Below are 8,428 nucleotides of genomic sequence, written 5' to 3' on the forward strand. Positions count from 1 at the left end.
TTTTGCAGTCAGTCACAAAGTAATGGAGAAGATACTTACTTCTAATTTCCAGTCCACAAGTGCACATTACTCATTTTATTTACTGAAAGAAAATGTTCCTACTTGCTGTTACTCATCAGGATCAGGAACTATGACTATAAATAAAGGTTTTGGGTTTTAACTAATTGATATATTCAGTAAAAGTTCACATGCACAAAACATAATAATGTTCCTCATAATAATAATAATAATAATAATAATAATAATAATAATAAAGGAAGTCACGCTTGATCAAGGTCCGCGTCACTGTCCATTTTTGACCAGACACAACGTCTGAGAATAGAAAGAAATAATAATAATACCTACATTACGGACAGGTAGACAATTTAAGAAAATTCTTTCTAGAATGAGCAGAAACTAGCAAAATACACAAAGCAATCACTCATATAAATACATCGGCTACACCACTGCAATTTCATAACCACTTCTACAACCCTTTAGATCACATAACATCAACAGATACAAAGAAAGTAAATTGGAAAAAGAAAACACTACATGGCAAGCACCCGTATCATCTAACACAGCCACACATCGATCAAGACGCATCCAACACATGGCTAAGAAAAGTCAATATATACAGTGAGACGGAAGGATTCATGATTGCAATACAGGATCAAACAATAAACACCAGATATTACAGCAAGCATATTATTGAAGATCCCAATACCACAATACATAAATGCAGACTTTGCAAACAACAAATAGAAACAGTAGATCACATCACAAGCGGGTGTACAATACTAGCAAATACAGAATACCCCAGAAGACATGACAATGTAGCAAAAATAATACATCAACAGCTTGCCTTACATCAATGCAATACAGCTACATCCAAACTCATATATACAACTACAGAAATCTGTAATTATTGTTACATGTTCAATTACCCGAAAGTTCCTAAATGCAATATAACATATACCGTACAGTTAAAAGGAAGTCATGCTTGATCAAGGTTCGCGTCACTTTACATTTTTTACCAGACATGACGTCTGAGACAGGAAAGATAATAATAATAATAATAATAATAATAATAATAATAATAATAATATCCCTATTGGGAACAGCACTATTAGCTGTTCATAGGCAACCTCTACGAGAAGTTCCAGGTAAAGTGGTGCATCTCCTGATCACCAAAAGTTAATTGCCTGAATCAAAAGTGGAAAATAATCTCACCGCCTGCCACATGGTTCTGTCAACATTATGAGCAGTATACAAATACTTACTTTCGTGAAAACTAGAGCGATCCATGATGGTGTACAGTCCTTGCGAGTTCACTTCCTACTTTTACCGAAAACACGTTTTTGAGCTGCCGCGCTGTGACATCATCCAAGGAAGAGCACTCGCAGGCATTTGACTGACACGGCCAGATTGATACCTTGGTGCGAAGTGTCTCTTTTCACTGCATCTCTGGCCATTTTTATGTATGGGCATAGCAGGCAACTGAAAGTAGCATTTGCTATCAACAGCTCTAGGCACAGGTAGCAGCTTCTAAATGGCGCTTGTATCAGACATGTAGTAATTAATATCTCTGCTGTTCAATAATTTACAGTCTTTTTAATTTTTATATGAATGAAGTTAAGTTTGCTTTAGCTACTGAAAAAGTTTTAGCTCAACTGCATTTAAACTTCGCCAGCTGGAATTTTTAGGACAGAACCAGCAGCAGAAGATGACCTCAGAACTGCCTCTCTAAGATTCCTTGTAATGATTGTCATTTACACTAAAGTCTTGAAACTTGGTACAGCTGTATTATTTGATGAGTGTAATTAAGTGCTGTAATTAGAACTTTCTATCACAGATACAAATGATACTTAACCTGTTATGAGTAAGGAAGTTTTTGTTCCAAATTTGGTTTTTAGTAAATAGCTTGAAAACTAACAGGCGTAGCTTAATGGAGTCACATACTTAATGTTTTTATATCAAACTGAGGCTACATATAAATTTTATCTTTCTGAGTCTAATATTTAGCACCTTCAATTTTTTGTAAAAATGCTAATTTTGACCAAAATATTGCCCCGATCAAGTTGAGACTTGTAACTTTTGATTGTGACATACATTTGCACTTTCTGAACAATTTTTAGCTTCATTATTTAGTGCCACTCATTTTTTTCCTAAAACAATATATTTTAGGTATATTTTTCCTTCATGGGATGTTTCCTTCTATTATAACCATATTTAGTGTAACATATTGATTTGATCATTCTGAGACTTAACAATGTTAACATTAATGTACTGAATCATACATTGATGAAGTCTGGAAAGGTTATTTTAATTTTTAATTTCACTCTTAGATTATAGGGGATTCCATTGTATGTTAAGCACAGTTGCATAATGATGAAGTGGCACTAGCAGTAGGGAATAGGGGTAAGTCCTAACACATTCGCTTGCCTTTACATCTCTCACAATGATACAGCATTTGTTTTGCCACAGTAGGTCATTGACGTTAGTGTGAAATAGGAAACTCAGAGAATCACTAAATCCAAGTGTTGCTCTGACGAAACAAAAAGTCAATAGGAACCACCTAACTCAAAGTGTACTGTACGAACGATGTTCTTGTTAACTATTGCGAAGAATTTACTTTTCTCATGTAGAGAGGGTATTGGTATGAAGGATGTGGCTGAGCTATCATGATCAACATGCTGACAAAAAACCGCTGATCATAAGATAAATGTGCAATGTTGCGGAATGGTGCAAGCATAGTCACCAGTGATATGTAGTTTAATGGCTAACCAGTCATGGTATGTAATATGGTACTCATATTGACAAGGCCTGATGGATTCTTCATAAACAGTATCTGTCAGTGGGTGTTGTTGCAACAATGAGACCTTCTACAACACCCCCTCCCCTGCCCCCCCCCCCCCCCTCCCCACACAACAGCCCACATTATGACAAATAGCAACTAATATTCACCAGACTAGTTACCGTAATGTTAGTGTAGGTAACACATTGAGTGTCCCCTGAATGGTATGTGGGCATTAGAATGTTTTCAGGATGACAAATATATTACATGATCAGTAGCTTGAACAGTTCATTTGTTAACAGTTTTTAAAAATCTGTGTCACTACCATAAGAAGACAAAGTAAAAGAAGGAAGAAATAAGTACATTTTATGGAAATAGAGTTGTTCTACATGAGTGGTACTTATTACGCAAATTGCATATTTCAAATTATATAATAAAAACAGAGTATTTTAGTTAGACTAGCATAAACCAGAATTGGAGTGATATCAATTGCATTGGGAGTTGTTGACATGAAGTTTTTGAGTCTACATTGGGTGGAGCAATCAGTCTAGCAATATATGCATTGGGTTGTGTGGACACAAATGGACATGTTACTCACTTTTTATAATAGCCAGAGGCTAATTCTTGTGATGATTCCATCCAGTGCTGGTTCTTTAAGTTAGTCATATCTCCATTTTAGGCTGAGTTTGTTGTTCATTTATGAATCAACTAGCAGTAGCATACAAAACTTGGGATTTGAAGTTAATTACCAAAAATCAGAATACTTGACTAATGATTCAGATGAGTTATACATTGAAGGAAAGAAAATCAAAAAGATAAACACTTTCTGTTATTTGGGATTCATTTTATAAATCAAGTGAAAATCAGAGTCAGAAATCAATAAAAGAATTAGTAGCGGACGGAAGGTCATTTGGATGCTTAACTCAGTCTTATGGAGCAGGAATGTAATGAGCAGAACTAAAAAATTAATATACAAATCCATATTAGAGAGTGTGGTTCTGTATGGAACGGAGACCTGGACAATTAACACGAAGCACATTAAAAAATTACAAGCTGTAGAGATGGACTTCTGGAGAAGATCAGCAAGAATCTCCAGGAAAGAAAAGATAAGGAACACCGAAATAATAAGGAGAATGGAAATAAATGAAAGAATATATGACGTAATGTATAGGAAGAAATTACAGTGGTACGGACATGTATGACGAATGGAGAAAACCAGAATACAAAAATTGATACTGGAGTGGGAACCGGAGGGGAGAAGAAGGAGACGACGACCTCTGACCACCTGGATCCAAAATGTACAATGCACAATGAGGAGAATGGGCGCAGAGGAAGAGGACACACAAGATCGAAACACCTGGAGGAATATTTTGAAAATATAGTTTAAGAACGTTTATTCTTTGAATTGTAACTTCCGAGTAAATTATTATGTTGGAGATAAGCCTCTGTAATGAGGAAAAGCTCAAAATAATAAGAAATGTTGTTCATAATCCTTAATTGCTCTGAGAAAGCTATTTTTTGATTTTGGCCATTGCATAGCTGGTCCAACACTGTGTGGTGGGTGCTGCAACATGTGGAGTACTTCATTCTTCCTTTTTAGGCAAATGAGTAATTCCAACCTGGTGGTGAAACTTATCTGTCTGAACAGGTTTCAGACAGCTAGTGAACAGTTCACTGAGTGCAGCATCAACTATCTTAACATGGGCAGGTTTATGCAGGACAAGTGAGGCATATTAACTGGCCAAATCACAAAGTTGTTTTTACCACTTATGGCTTAAAATTCCAGTCTGCCTATAATTTTTTGGAGGATATTATTTGTGTCATCGAGTTTAATGTTGGAGTTAGTGCAGTACTGCTTATATGTCAGTCCAAGGTAAACCCAAGAATTTTGGTTAGGGACAGTGCTCCAACAGTGTTACTCTCCACATAAACTGGAGCCCACTTGGTGTATGCCTGTTGTGGAGGTGAAAGATGCAATCCTGTATTGTTGTGGGGCTGGACTTAAGTTGATTACGAACAAACCTGACATCATACTCACCAATAAAAAGAAGAAATTAACACAACTAATCGAAATATCCATACCCAATACAACAAATATACAAAAGAAAACAGGAGAAGAAATTGAAAAATACATCCAACTGGCTGAGGAAGTCAAGGACATGTGGCATCAGGATAAAGTTGACATTATACCAATTATACTATCAACTACAGGAGTCATACCACACAATATCCACCAGTACATCAATGCAATACAGCTACATCCAAACTCATATATACAACTACAGAAATCTGTAATTATTGTTACATGTTCAATTACCCGAACGTTCCTAAATGCAATATAACATATACCGTACAGTTAAAAGGAAGTCATGCTTGATCAAGGTTCGCGTCACTTTCCATTTTTTACCAGACATAATGTCTGAGAAAAGAGAGAAAGAAAGAATAATAATAATAATAATAATAATAATACTGGAACATACCAACACAAAATCACACATTTGCTATATATGGATGATCTAAAACTACTGGCAGCAACAAATCAACAACTCAACCAATTACTAAAGATAACAGAAGTATTCAGCAATGATATAAATATGGCTTTTGGAACAGACAAATGTAAGAAAAATAGCATAGACAAGGGACAACACACTAAACAAGAAGATTACATATTGGATAACCACAGCAACTGCATAGAAGCGATGGAAAAAACAGATGCCTATAAATATCTAGGATACAGACAAAAACAGAAATAGATAATACAAATATTAAAGAAGAACTAAAAGAAAAATATAGACAAAGACTAACAAAAATACTGAAAACAGAATTGACAGCAAGAAACAAGACAAAAGCTATGAATACCTATGCTATACCAATATTGACCTACTCATTTGGAGTAGTGAAATGGAGTAACACAGACCTAGAAGCACTCAATACACTTACACAATCACAATGCCACAAATATAGAATACATCACATACATTCAGCAACAGAAAGATTCACATTAAGCAGAAAGGAAGGAGGAAGAGGATTTATCGACATAAAAAACCTACATTATGGACAGGTAGACAATTTAAGAAAATTCTTTATAGAACGAGCAGAAACTAGCAAAATACACAAAGCAATCACTCATATAAATACATCGGCTACACCACTGCAATTTCATAACCACTTCTACAACCCTTTAGATCACATAACATCAACAGATACAAAGAAAGTAAATTGGAAAAAGAAAACACTACATGGCAAGCACCCGTATCATCTAACACAGCCACACATCGATCAAGACGCATCCAACACATGGCTAAGAAAAGTCAATATATACAGTGAGACGGAAGGATTCATGATTGCAATACAGGATCAAACAATAAACACCAGATATTACAGCAAGCATATTACTGAAGATCCCAATACCACAACAGATAAATGCAGACTTTGCAAACAACAAATACAAACAGTAGATCACATCACAAGCGGATGTACAATACTAGCAAATACAGAATACCCCAGAAGACATGACAATGTAGCAAAAATAATACATCAACAACTTGCCATACAACATAAACTAATAAAACAACAAGTTCCACATACAAGTATGCACCACAAAATGTACTGGAGAATGATGAATAAAAATTATATTGGAACAGAGCCATTATAACAGATAAAACAACACCACATAACAAACCTGACATCATACTCACCAATAAAAAGAAGAAATTAACACAACTAATCGAAATATCCATACCCAATACAACAAATATACAAAAGAAAACAGGAGAAGAAATTGAAAAATACATCCAACTGGCTGAGGAAGTCAAGGACATGTGGCATCAGGATAAAGTTGACATTATACCAATTATACTATCAACTACAGGAGTCATACCACACAATATCCACCAGTACATCAATGCAATACAGCTACATCCAAACATATATATACAACTACAGAAATCTGTAATTATTGTTACATGTTCAATTACCCGAAAGTTCCTAAATGCAATATAACATATACCGTACAGTTAAAAGGAAGTCATGCTTGATCAAGGTTCGCGTCACTTTCCATTTTTTAACAGACATGACGTCTGAGACAGGAAAGATAATAATAATAATAATAATAATAATAATAATAATAATAATATCCCTATTGGGAACAGCACTATTAGCTGTTCATAGGCAACCTCTACGAGAAGTTCCAGGTAAAGTGGTGCATCTCCTGATCACCAAAAGTTAATTGCCTGAATCAAAAGTGGAAAATAATCTCACCGCCTGCCACATGGTTCTGTCAACATTATGAGCAGTATACAAATACTTACTTTCGTGAAAACTAGAGCGATCCATGATGGTGTACAGTCCTTGCGAGTTCACTTCCTACTTTTACCGAAAACACGTTTTTGAGCTGCCGCGCTGTGACATCATCCAAGGAAGAGCACTCGCAGGCATTTGACTGACACGGCCAGATTGATACCTTGGTGCGAAGTGTCTCTTTTCACTGCATCTCTGGCCATTTTTATGTATGGGCATAGCAGGCAACTGAAAGTAGCATTTGCTATCAACAGCTCTAGGCACAGGTAGCAGCTTCTAAATGGCCCTTGTATCAGACATGTAGTAATTAATATCTCTGCTGTTCAATAATTTACAGTCTTTTTAATTTTTATATGAATGAAGTTAAGTTTGCTTTAGCTACTGAAAAAGTTTTAGCTCAACTGCATTTAAACTTCGCCAGCTGGAATTTTTAGGACAGAACCAGCAGCAGAAGATGACCTCAGAACTGCCTCTCTAAGATTCCTTGTAATGATTGTCATTTACACTAAAGTCTTGAAACTTGGTACAGCTGTATTATTTGATGAGTGTAATTAAGTGCTGTAATTAGAACTTTCTATCACAGATACAAATGATACTTAACCTGTTATGAGTAAGGAAGTTTTTGTTCCAAATTTGGTTTTTAGTGAATAGCTTGAAAACTAACAGGCGTAGCTTAATGGAGTCACATACTTAATGTTTTTATATCAAACTGAGGCTACATATAAATTTTATCTTTCTGAGTCTAATATTTAGCACCTTCAATTTTTTGTAAAAATGCTAATTTTGACCAAAATATTGCCCCGATCAAGTTGAGACTTGTAACTTTTGATTGTGACATACATTTGCACTTTCTGAACAATTTTTAGCTTCATTATTTAGTGCCACTCATTTTTTTTCCTAAAACAATATATTTAGTGAAACATATTGATTTGATCATTCTGAGACTTAACAATGTTAACATTAATGTACTGAATCATACATTGATGAAGTCTGGAAAGGTTATTTTAATTTTTAATTTCGCTCTTAGATTATAGGGGATTCCATTGTATGTTAAGCACAGTTGCATAATGATGAAGTGGCACTAGCAGTAGGGAATAGGGGTAAGTCCTAGCACATTCGCTTGCCTTTACATCTCGCACAATGATACAGCGTTTGTTTTGCCACAGTAGGTCATTGACGTTAGTGTGAAATAGGAAACTCAGAGAATCACTAAATCCAAGTGTTGCTCTGACGAAACAAAAAGTCAATAGGAACCACCTAACTCAAAGTGTACTGTACGAACGATGTTCTTGTTAACTATTGCGAAGAATTTACTTTTCTCATGTAGAGAGGGTATTGGTATGAAGGATGTGG

Source organism: Schistocerca cancellata, chromosome 7 (assembly GCF_023864275.1).
Source record: "Schistocerca cancellata isolate TAMUIC-IGC-003103 chromosome 7, iqSchCanc2.1, whole genome shotgun sequence".
Taxonomy (NCBI): domain Eukaryota; kingdom Metazoa; phylum Arthropoda; class Insecta; order Orthoptera; family Acrididae; genus Schistocerca; species Schistocerca cancellata.